This window comes from Aedes aegypti, chromosome 2, assembly GCF_002204515.2.
Source record: "Aedes aegypti strain LVP_AGWG chromosome 2, AaegL5.0 Primary Assembly, whole genome shotgun sequence".
In the NCBI taxonomy this organism is placed as follows: Eukaryota; Metazoa; Arthropoda; class Insecta; order Diptera; family Culicidae; genus Aedes; species Aedes aegypti.
In genome coordinates this window covers 190,587,516-190,600,382 of record NC_035108.1, presented here as the reverse complement: position 1 = coordinate 190,600,382, position 12,867 = coordinate 190,587,516, and positions in this window count along the sequence as shown.

Below are 12,867 nucleotides of genomic sequence, written 5' to 3'. Positions count from 1 at the left end.
GTCTTCATATTTTTAGCTTAAAATTTTAGGTTTCCCACTTTATGTTATTTGAATTCAGGAGAGCAAACGAATTTTTGGATTTGAGAACTTTCGAAGAATAAGTCGCATCCTACTGTCCACTTATAGAGATGGCGTTAGTCAGTCAGTCAAGAGCTATTTTTATTCGATGTAAAACTTTGCCATCAGGTAGCATGAAACTTTTGAGTGATCGTGAAATTTTTGTAATGCAGATATCCCAGAATCTTGACCACTTAAAAGATTGCGCTAGTGAGCATTATTATTCAAAGTTGTTTACTCAATAGAGCCACCTGGTGGCGCAATTTTGAATTATCTACCTCTAGTAGTGTCGCCTGGTAGCAAAAATTTTAAATCAACTAGCTCGAAGAATGATTGTCCTTGACTCGCTGAATAACTATGCCTAAGACGCCTTCATATATATAGGGATAGGGTACCAGCCTTGATATATATAGGGATAGGGTACCAGTTATGGTTATTCTCGAAAAGTATCACTTTGAATATTTTTGAATGTTTTAACATTGAGATACATTTGATATTAAGCTAGCTACTTAAACACACAGAATGATAAAAAAATTGAAGAAAATCAATTTCACTAATAATTTATTCATATTTACCACGCGTAATGAGTAAATTAATTTGAAAAGGATGCGGATTGGATTAACGAACAGCTCAATATAAGCGTCAATACAAATTGTGACTGAGTCCCCACAGTTCGACCATTAAGGACGGTTCAGGTTACTTGTTTGGTTACGAACAGATTGTCAAAGTAAGTGTCTCTTAAGGGACTGTTTTTAGATGTAGCAGGTTCCCGGTGGCCAAAATGATCAATTCCGGATCTCCTTGAGGGTTTTTAAAACTAGACTTGTATACCTTTAATTTAAGCTTAAGAATTGAAGTCTAATTTTAGATTTCCAATTTTAGACTCTAAGTCACTATTTGTTACTTTTTGTTACCCCCTGGGAATCATTTAAAATTTTTGTTTCCGCAAAAACAAAAATTTCATATTTAATATTCCTCAAAAAAAAAATGTCAGAAATTTTTAAATTGCTAGATTGTTCCAAGCAAAACTTACATTGATTATAATTTTGAAATGGGTCCAAAAAGATCCAAATTCCTTACTAAGGTCAAAAATGTTGAATAAGTTAAGGTGTAAATATTTGAAATATAAAAGGTGATTGAAACAGGATTAGCACTCAAAATAAACAAAACCATAATAGCATCGTTTAGTCTTATTATTTTATCACTAAAAGTAAAAATAGTAATCACCCTATAAATTGTTGTTCAACTTCCTCCTGGTCTACATTTTTTTGAAAATCTACAAACGATTATGATGAGTTTAATTGATTCCGTTTTTTTTATAATTTTATAATAAAATACCTCTTCTTTTGTACTTCTGTTGTCTCAAATGGATGGGCAGAAGTTAAAATATAGGTAAGAATGCATTTTTGAAAATTTAAACAAACAGTGACAGAAAATGTGAGACACATTTATTTTCCACATCATACGACGTTCTTGAATGAATTGCACTGATGGATTACCAATTCTTCTCCGACATGCTTGGCCGTTTGTTTGACTTCCAAACAAACACGTTCTCAAAAAGCCATCAAACATGTATTCAAGTTACGGTCGTAAAAATTAACGAGATTAGACGAAATTAAAAACTGCTGTATCCCATAAAAACCGCTCGCCTTAACGTGGTGCACCCGATTCCGATCGCGCGATCGGTCGGTGGTGGAACGAATATCGCACCGCATTATTCATGCATCGGCGCAACCGACCGACACTACAAGTAGTGCCACTAAATGGGTGCTGGATAGGGTGTGCCAGAAAATTCAATGCTCGAAAAGTCAAGGAGCTTAACCCCTTTTTTATACAAGGATGAAATTTACAATCAGACCCCTGACAACTAATTTAGGGAGTGTGGGAATGCCGCACCATAGACGACCCACTAAAACTAACCCATGAATAACTTGAAAACAAAGTGAATCAACTTTTAGCATGGCTTGGCTTTAAACCCAGCATTTCGAATATTTTTTTTTTTTTCAGGGACACTCTAGTGCTGGTAAGGTTTAGAGGGCATGCATATGTACGCGCGACATCATAAGTTCCGTCAAAATTCCAATAAAAACAAACCGAAAACAGCCAAAATATTCAAACACATTAAATGGAACAGGTCCTCGCAGTGCTACATGCGGAACGTTTTGAAAAGGAGTTCGTCCATACGGCTTAAAAAAGGCAGGGGCGCGTTGGAAATCGTCAAATCTTTGTGCGGGGCAATGTGACACCCATCATTTCTCCCGACAAGCCGAAACCAGCCTTCCATCATCTCGTACAAAGGGACACGCTTCGGTTATGATGTGCGGCTCTCGTGAAATTTAAGCCCACTTTCTGGGACCACATTGGGATGGATCTGCAAGCCGCCACAGGCAGACAGGCAGTCAGCCAAGCAACAAGCCACTTCCCGAGCAAAAAAAACCATGTCAAACGAAAACTAAATTATGACATTAAAATTAAATACCAGCATACCATAGTATGCTACAAAATTACAGACTATTGTTTCTTTCTAAGATTTCCAGCTCAAATCAAAACAAACATTAACTAATTTTGGTCCATAGCAGGACAGAAGTTCGAGCACTATATTATCTCATGAAAAAAAACTTTTAAATTGCCAAAATCCAAATAGTACCTTTAAAGTAACCTTAATACTTATCGCATGAAAATAGTTACCAAAAGTTCACATTTTTCATTCTAAAATACTATTTTTGAGTATATAACAATTAAGCTTGTTTTGGGTAAGTTAATGATACAACGTTTCGACACGGGGATTGTGTCTTCCTCAGGGGAGATTAATTTGTCGTTTTTTGTCTAGTGTTTGGTCTTACTTTAACTGTCCTATGTTTAAATCGTCGTTGGTACATGACTATTCGGAAACAAAACTCGTTTTAATTATTCCAAGACTGCTTAGCCGTAAATTCCACAATTAAAATATACAGTCAATTGCTCCACAAAATTCGTTTCAATTCCCGAAAAGTAGAAATCAAGCATAATTGTGCACTAAAATGCGTTCCCATAAGGCTTGGCACAGATGTTCAGATACAAATTGGCCACTTTATCGTAAGTTTGAGGCGTCCCGGGAATGCAATACTCATAGTTATCCAATTCAATTGTTTCTCAAAAGATTTACACTGATGCAATTTTCTTGAAATTCCGTCATTTAGTGGCCACATTGTACCCGATTCCGGAAAATATCTGTGACTTAAAATTTGCCTACCTCCAGGGGCACAAACGCATAGTACCCTCTCATCCGACCCGAACCAGTAACCCACCGGAATAACTCTGGCTACAGGAATATTTTCGCGTTCCTCTCTCTACTTCTAGAAACTTGATATGTGTGCCAGTATACTGACAAAAAATCATTTTAATCCATTAAGAATTCGCTGAGCGGTGAGGGTTTTAGAATTTTTGCTTTCACTCAGGCCTATACGGGTTAAAAGTATCGATATTTTTATTTCAGTCAGTAATCGTTTGCCTCACACTTAATTCGAACTCTTCCCATACTGGTGAGATAAAAATTCGTTTGGGACAATCAATTTAGAAACTGTTATAACTAAAAATGGGTAAATATTTTGACATAAGTTTATTCAGCAACATTTTAGCCAATATGTTGGAAGTCCACTGTGTGGTATTTATTACTGCTGAACTTTTATATTTTTTCTGGAAATATTGATTATATCACTAAGCTTGAACTCTTGTCCCACCTTACTAATAGCAAATCGAAAATAAGCCGAGGTACTGGGAATGTGATTGTTATGGGCTTGCTATTTTCTTCTGATCGGGTTCGCTGGGTCTCGGCAGGGGTACCCGAGCAGAAGAAAATAACTTCTGAATACCAAATTGAGGAATTCCATACCAGATAATTTCCAATACTTACAACCTGAATGAGGTATGAATGAGCCCTGCATAAGAGGTAAAATACCTCAAATAATACCTTATGCATATTCTACAAATACCAAGCTGATAACTATATCAGGTATTGTAATACCTAAATAATACTTGATGGATTTTCATATAAAAGTGAAATATTTTAATACCTCCAGCAGTCCTCAATAGCTATCGAATACCAAAATGAAGTATTTTTAATTGTTCAAACATATTTTTCAAATACCAATCTAATACTAAAATGAGGTATTGACAACTGAACAATACCTAATTATGGTATGATACTAAAATATGGTATGCATAAGTTATTGGGGAGTTATTTGTTCCTCCTCGGGTACACAACACATGTGTTGGACAATCCCGTCTAGCGTCTATCGCCAAGGAAGCAGAACACTGTTTTGCGATTTCTTGCTCTGGAGACCATTCCGAAACAGGGTGGCAATGCCAAAAGGAAGGCGTTCCGATGTCAGATTTCACGCATTTCTGCCCGGTTTATGGTTCCTTGAATCGGATACGGTTAAGGGCAGCCATGCTGTTGTGAACTGGCAAGTTAACGTTCCCGTTGGCTAATTATGAGGAATTTGAATTCGCATGGTGACAACTTTTAGGTACCGTTATCCCTTTCAAGGATTTTAAAGCTTTGTTAGTATCATAGGCATTCTACGATCTAGTTTACAGATGCCTAATGATGATTCTAAGCTATTTTTCAACCGTTTACTGAGGAATATTCACACTTCTTGAAAGTTTAATAAAAATTGTTGAAAAGATTTGTACTTAACAATCCACACGTGTTAATACTGCATGTGAACTTTCAGTATTTAAAATGTAGTGTAAGCTGAAGTGTAAACTACACTACTTATTTATGAAATCGTACAGCATTGAAATCTGCGTTTTTGAATAATAAAATCTTAAATTTTTGAATCACTTGCTGGATTGCTTGAAAATTTTAGATCTTAAAGCGTATGATGCATGTTTTCAAAAGTCAAATTTAGTGAACAAGGCAATTTGTTTATTCATTAACATGTGTTGTTATATGATGATTATATTTTTTTTTTATTTCCAAGCTTATTTTACGACATGCTTAATGTTATTTTGAAAAAAAAAACAGTTGTGCGGACTGGTAAAGATCAACAAGGTGCTGATTATGCCAAATTTGTTTTAACAGTAACAGAATCTATCAGATGAATATATCTAAAAGTTTTCAAACAGTGATCAATTTACTCCCGGATTACGGTACTACTAAGGGTATGCGATATTTTGAATGGTTTTGACAAATAATGTTCAAAACAATATTACGTGAAGTCCTACGGAATTAAAAGCGACGAAATTAATGTCATTTTAATTTTGTTACATTTCGTCAAAAACTTCACCAACATTTTTCGGTAATTAACACCTGTACACCCAACCCCCCTTAGAAAGTCGGAAGTAACCATGCATATATCTGTCGTTTCGAAGCAATTTTCAATAATATTTCAGCGATGGAACCGGATTTTATTCAAGATTGATGTTTTTGAAAATCTACCCAAAGTTATTAAGCAAAAGGCATCTCCTAGTTTTTTTGAAAACGCATTTTTTTTTTCACAAATTCACTGCCCTTCTACGCCTACTTGTCCCATATTCTAGGTAAACCTTATGGACCGCGGGACCTGAGAGAGAGGAGACAGCTGGCTTAGATTGCGAGCTCCCAAAAGTCAAGGGAACCTGTCATCAACTGTCACTGGAAAACCGCACATTCGAAGGGCAGAGCGTGGAAAACCGTAAAAATTTGGCCAAACTTAAGCTGAATGTGGTTGAAAATTCAGGTTGTTCTCTTGATCTCGCATATATAATTGTTTAATATTTAAATATTGTCGATTGGGCTTAAATTGCTATTGATTTTTTTTTTAATTTTAGGAACTTTTTTATAACAAATGGGATGTGACAATGGTTTTGACCCTGTTTGTGCTCTTCGGACCATTGTGCACAATCCAAACATGAGAAGAAGAAATCAAAGAAGCCAAGAAAACAAGCCAGTTGTCAGTGAGCTGTCTCCTCTCTCTCAGCGCGGGACCAATATGCGTAGATCGGCATTTTAACAATGATGCAAAATATAAAGCGGTGACACATAGTTTTTTCGACATTAATTTGCTTGTTTAGTGAAAATGTTTGAGCAGAAATTGTTGGCAATTTAGTACATGATTAACTTAGAATATGCTAGAAAATTGCTAGCGGCGTCTTGCCTAGTTTGTCTTTGAAAGTAGCATCAGCAATAAAAGTGTGAAAATTTGTGACAGTCATTCCAAAGCCTACATGATTGAGAAATACTACACGGTGGTTATTGAATAGCAGTCATATCTGTCATAAAATTGGGGAATTTCACAATCACTAAAAGGGTGAAAAAATACTCATTATTTTGGGTAAAAATTTACTCCTTAATGGGTGGAAATTAGTTGGAATAGAAAAATCAATCCTGCGCAACCATCATCAGTTGGCGGAAGAACCACTTGTCGAGCCGTTGAATATTATCCAGGACGCAAAGCACCCGTAAGTAAGTAGAATATTGTTTTTGCAATTTCTTATCGTAATAGACTGTTTTTCATCACGCCAATCTGTCATGAAACGGCCTACTTTCCAGCACTGAATTAGGCAGTGCGGTAATAGTCATTACCCAGCTGAAATCAGTTGCGCAATGAATATTACGCATCGCCTTTTTATTACGCAACTGTTTTGAGCAAATAGCAAAATAATGGTCACGGTGTGTTTCGTAGAACAAGTTTATTACAAAAAAATAGGTAAGTCTGAAACTTATCCACAATAAAGTCTAGGTTTCTCGCGTTCATTTGCTGCTAAAACCAAAATAATCGGTCGGGGGGTCCAGAGTATTTTTTTTTTATTTGATTTCGAGAGACTTGCACATATGTTTGAATTTGCCTATTTATGTGTTTATGTACATTAGGGCGGTTCAAAATTAAAAATGTTTGAGAATTCAATCTCACATATGTGCCTTACTATCCTTACTATAAAAATAGTGTTCTTTGAAATTCGCAGCTTTCTAGGTGGTGATTTAAGGTGGCCCAAAGACAATGTAGGTTTATATGGAAATTACTATGAAGAAATTTTGAGGTATATTCCAAACACGCTTGTACTGTAATGTAAGTACAAACTTATTATCCCATTGTAAAAGCTCATTCTTGAAACCATTATAAAAAAAATTGCTGAAGTGAGAAATTCAATTCGACAGATAGCAGAAGAGATATTCATGACTTTGTTTGCTATTATTTAGCTTAACCCTTCTACCGGCAGCTTAATTTTTTCAGCACAAAAATATATTTGAATCGCGATAACTTTTTTGTTTCTCTATATTTTTCCACCATTTTTTCACAACTTCTCAAAAAACTCTTCTACTTTTGAAATCTATGTCGGTATTGACCATTGGTCAACTGGTTTTAAAAATATTTCGGTGTTCCTTGGGGAACCGACACTTCCCATATAAAATTTCAATATGATGTATTAAGAAGTTTTCAAGATCTCGTTACGGCTAGAGTGGTACCAAAAACATAAAAGCTCATTGCTCAAAAACAGTTAGTTCACAATAGACTTTCATCAAAGTTTAGTTTTGAAAAGCGAATAACCGAATATGAGAAAAAATCTGTAGCCAGAGATAATTACGAGAGTTATGGCTATGCGTCGGTCCCCCAAGGAATTTTGGAATATCTCCGAATATAGAAGACCAATGCTCAAAACCGATACAGATTCTGAAAATAAGAGAGTTTTTTGAGAAGTTGTGGAATTTTTTTTTATCAAAAATATTGAGAAACAAAAAAATTAATGCGATTTGAATATTTTGAAAAAATGAAGCTGCCGTTAGAGGGGTTAATATGGAGTTATAGTACTGCAAACAAGTACAAAAATCCCAAACCCATTTTAGCCTCATGATGTTAGTTTCTGATCTTTTCATAAGCACTGTGCCATAAAGAAAGTAACATAAGAAATATAAGATTTGAAACTTCTCAAATACCATCCAAATTAGCGTATTTTTCAGCACCATGGGGCAAGTATATTACATGCCTTATCACATGCGAAGCCCTCTACTAGTTAATTCGAATAACTGAAATTGTGTTGTTTGAAAGGCGGATAAGTCACTTTTGTAACGAGTAAAAAGAGAAATCTCGCATAATTTATGATCTCGTCCTAAAAGCCATAGCTTGATATTACTGAGCAAACGTTAGATTTACACTTTATTTCACAATGCTACGACGAAGAGAAGATCCTCCTCTGTCTCCCAGCGGTGACAGTTTTTATTTTGGTCCGTTTATCTTAATAACAACGAGCTACACACTCGGTTATCAATGGTTTTAAGGGTGAATGTACATAGAAGGCAAACCTCGAATTTTCAAAAGCACAAGTCTAGAGAAGCAGACAACCGGTAACTCACTGGTCACTCGCTGGTGGCGACTAATCAATAAAATGTTCAACGCAAAAGGTTGTCAGGTTCTCAAGATACAAATCCACAAACAAGCTCTTGGGAAAATCTCCCTAATAAAGATAACTAACTAACAAGCTCTTGAAAACTCGAGGTTTGATATCGATGCATCTTCACCTATTAAAAATATTTCCTAATAACTTTTTACATCATTATGACCAATTTAAGTACGATTTTCAAGGTTTTTCGTGGACAATAACTAAAATGACGTTTGACACAGTTTTGCAATTATGCGTATATCATATGTCATATATGCTTATTACAGCTCTTTTGAGCAAGAACAACTTTACCTTCCAAGCCAAGGTGTTCAAATGGTTTGATCTTGCAGTTTGTCCCGTATCTATGTTCAACGCAATGTGTGTCGGTAAAAAAAACACATATCCATGAATACTTCACACAAAATAAAAAAAAATGTTCTGGACCCCCCGACCGATTATTTTGATTTTGGTCGCAAATGAAAGAGCAAAGTCTAATTGTTTTTAGTTCGAAATTTCAGATTTACCTATTTTTTTGTAATAAACTTACTCCACAAAGACACCGTGAATGGTGTATGCATTCTGATAAAGCTTCTGATACCCTCAAGTGGTCTTCCACGAAGCAACAAAAAAATGTTGATTTTTGCAATTTCTCATCGTAATAAGCTGTTTTTCATCACGCCAACCGATCATGGAATGGACTTCCGCTACGTGGAATGACTCGATGGTTGGATGTTCGCTGACTGGACAAAAAAAAGCACTTGAATGTCAAGAGAAGATGTCAAACTGACTTTGACGTCTGAGTACCGTCGCATTGAATTCTTCATATATAGAACAAATGTGTATGCATATGTGCGTTTCGTAACGATTTCCTCTTCATACAGATAAACAGACGTAACACTTAGAACAAACAGCGATCAATGTAATGGATAAACGTCAAACGCAAACGAAAACCATGCGAGCACTGCGGGTGGTGGATTGATCACCTACAATATATTTAAATCGACCGTTAAAAAGGTGGTCGATGAACAATGATAAGAGTGTGACGTCTGTTTATCTGTGCTCTCCAGATACGTTAGTCTGGAGCATTTTCACCAGTTGTTACCGTGGTGAATCAAAACCCAGACGGTACCAATATCCGGACACTTTGATTATATAAATAAATTGGAGTAAAAATTAAGTGATAATACGAGAAATTTTCATTTACTGCCTTTATTATTAACAATTCTCATCAGTTAACATTAATTTCAATCTAGTTACCATCGTCAAATAATTAATAAAAATAAATCAAATAATTCGTTCGTGTCTGACGTCATTTCATCGCGGTTCAACTTTAACTCAGGTTAAACGATCGGTAAACGCGCGAACATCGTTTGATTGAATAAAAAGCTTATGAACTATATTTATAGAAAGTTTCAACCATAAGTGTTAAAGAAGAGATGTTTTAAAAAAATAGCAACTCCCCTGTTGTTGTATTAGTTGGAAATACACATTTATCGGTGCATCAAATGACTGTCCGGGAATATGAGCCAATGTTTAAAGATCCGGACATTATCTAAAAGACCCACGTTTAACTAGTGTAAGTGAGTTTCAGGAAAGAAGAAATACTAGAAAACTGGAAAAATAACAATGAAAAGCGTAGTGAGTTATGGGAATTCTATTGATTGTGAAAAAAAAAAATTATTGCTTTCATAATAACAGATCGAGCCACATCGAATGTAGTTCAAACCACAAACACTTAGACTCAGGTAATGTAACCACTAATATTACGAGCGTGCTATGTTTTTAACATTGTAGGGCAAACACAGTTATCAAGTTTATTAAATGTTAATATTTTATTGTGTGTTGATATGATTTTCATTAAAATTAAACAAATATTGCATGCTTTTACACAGTTGTCCGGATTTTGATTCAAAAGTGTCCGGATTTAGAGACATCGTTTGCATCAGGTGTCCGGATTTATAAACAAGACATGCTCTAATATTTGAATACTTTTCATGTTTAAATCATGGTTTTTATCAAAAATTTCATCACTTTCTTGAAGATTTTGCTTGAAATAATAATTAAAACAATAGCGCATTAAAGATTTTCTATAACAACTCACTCATATCAGAGTTTGAAGATTTGTGTCGACTTAAGCGTCCGGGTATTGATGCGTAGTCGCTCCAACTAGCGGGTCGGATTCGCTAGATGGAAGGTAGTCGTGTTCCAACCAACGAATCCCCGCTGTAGCTCATTGTTTCGAATAATGATGCTATCCGGACGGTGCGGATGGGCGGATTGATGAGAAATAGTTTTAAAATTATTCCTCAAGTAACCTTTCATGAAATTGCAAAAAATATTGTATGCAACTCGGTGCCGAACTCGATTGTCGCAGCACTCGTCGTAATTATCACTGTTCGACAAAAAAAGTCGATCTGAATGCACAGAGACCGGACACCCCAGGCTTGAAAGTATAAAAATAAACAAAAATAATGGTGTTTTCAGAATGTTCGTGTCTGCCCCAGGTCATTTTTAAAATATACTTGAACTTTTAGCAATTTATTTAAAAATCTAATCTAATCAATAAACCGACACAATGTTTTATATTCAGGACAATGGAATTCATGTGCCATATAATGTTTTCAACTTCAAATACAATATGAAGAGTTGTAATAAGATTTGCAGGGAGCTCTCCCCCTTATTTTGTACCCTCCCCATTTTTAAAGTATCACAAATGATGGAATATTTGATATACAGGGGGTTGTCAAAATAACTGGAACAGGAAAAATTGGGCCAAATTTGGAATGCTGTAACTTTGACAAAAATTGACCGATTTCAATTCTTTAAGAAGTAATGGACGGGTCAACTAATCTAGTTTTGAGGTGCATCCACAGAGATGAACTATGACCACCGGATACCGGTGATAATCCGGATTTCCGGAAGCACGTCTTATGCAGTAAAACTATGACGTGTTTTTAGCAAAGGTCTCGGCTATAAAATCAAAATTTTACTACACATGAAGATAGAAGATCAAATTCTGAAGCGATTGGTGCGCCAAGTATTAATATCGGTCCAGAAACCACCAATATATGGCCATTTCCCCGGAATCGGTGCCGGTAGTGGATCCAAATTGAGATCAAACAATTTATTCACTCAAAATATGTCGCGCAATATTGTTTTCTCCCTAGCTTATCATTAAATACCCTATTATAAATTGAAAATGAGTCTTGTACAGATTTGGCCACTCATGGCGCCGCCAAGTGCCCCGGGGGAACCTTACATATGGGACATTTCGACTTTGACACCAAAGCATATCATGCGACGGATAATTCTTTATATCTTGTCGTTAATAGGGCAACTGTAGACTCAAAATGGATATTTGACTACAGTGACTACTTCCGGGACCAGCGGATGTCCCCGAGGGAACCTGTAATTAGGGACAATTGAAATTGAACTTCAATACATATCGTGCGATGGTTCATTTTTCATGTCTCGTGCTAAATAGGGCTATTGTAGACCTAAAATGGATAATTACTACAGTAGCCACTTTTGGGACTACCGGAATTTCCCGGAGGAACCTGTCATTGGGGACATTTCTGTTTTTCACCAAAACATATCATGCGACGGCTCTTTCTTCATGCCTTGTCGTAAATAAAGTAACTGTAGACTCAAAATGAGAATTTAATTGAATTGGCCACTATTGGGACCACCGGGTGTCCCCTAGGGAACCTATGATTGGGGACAATTGGAATCGAGCTCCAATACTCATCGTGCAACGGCTCATTCTTCATGTTTAGTCATGAATAGGTCAACTTTAGACCGAAAATGGATATCTAACTAGAATGGCCACTTTGGGGACCTCCTATAGTTCCCTGAGGAACCTATCACTTTTGGGACCACCGGAATTTCCCGGAGGAATCTGTCATTGGGGACATCACAGCCTCCCTCAGGGATATCCGGTGGTCACAAAAGTGGCCACTGTAGTCAAATATCCACTTAAGGTCTACAATAGCCAGTGTTGACCAGACTCATTTCCCCGAAATTCGAATTGGGAAGCCATGAACTGTTATAACTGTGCGTTGTATTCCTGAGATGGAGGGGGAGGTGGTCGGGCTTGAGTGTTGCACATGGGATCCGACAGTTTCGATCTCGGTGGGCCGCAATTCAAGTTTCGGTGAAATGATTCGCACTCACTCACTCACTCATTTCATTTCACCGAAACTTGAATTGTGGCTCTCTGGGATCAAAATTGATCGATTTTGTGTGCAGAACTCAAGCTTAACCATCTGCTTTTCTATCTTAGGAGGATAGAGCATGGTTGTAGTAGTTCGTGGCTTCGTTGTTCGGAAAATGTTATTTTCGGGGAAATGAGTCTGAGCAACACTGACAATAGCTTTATTTAGCACGAGACATGAAAAATGAACTGTCGCACGATATGTATTAGAGTTCAATTTCAATTGTCCCTAATTACAGGTTCCCTCTGGAACATCC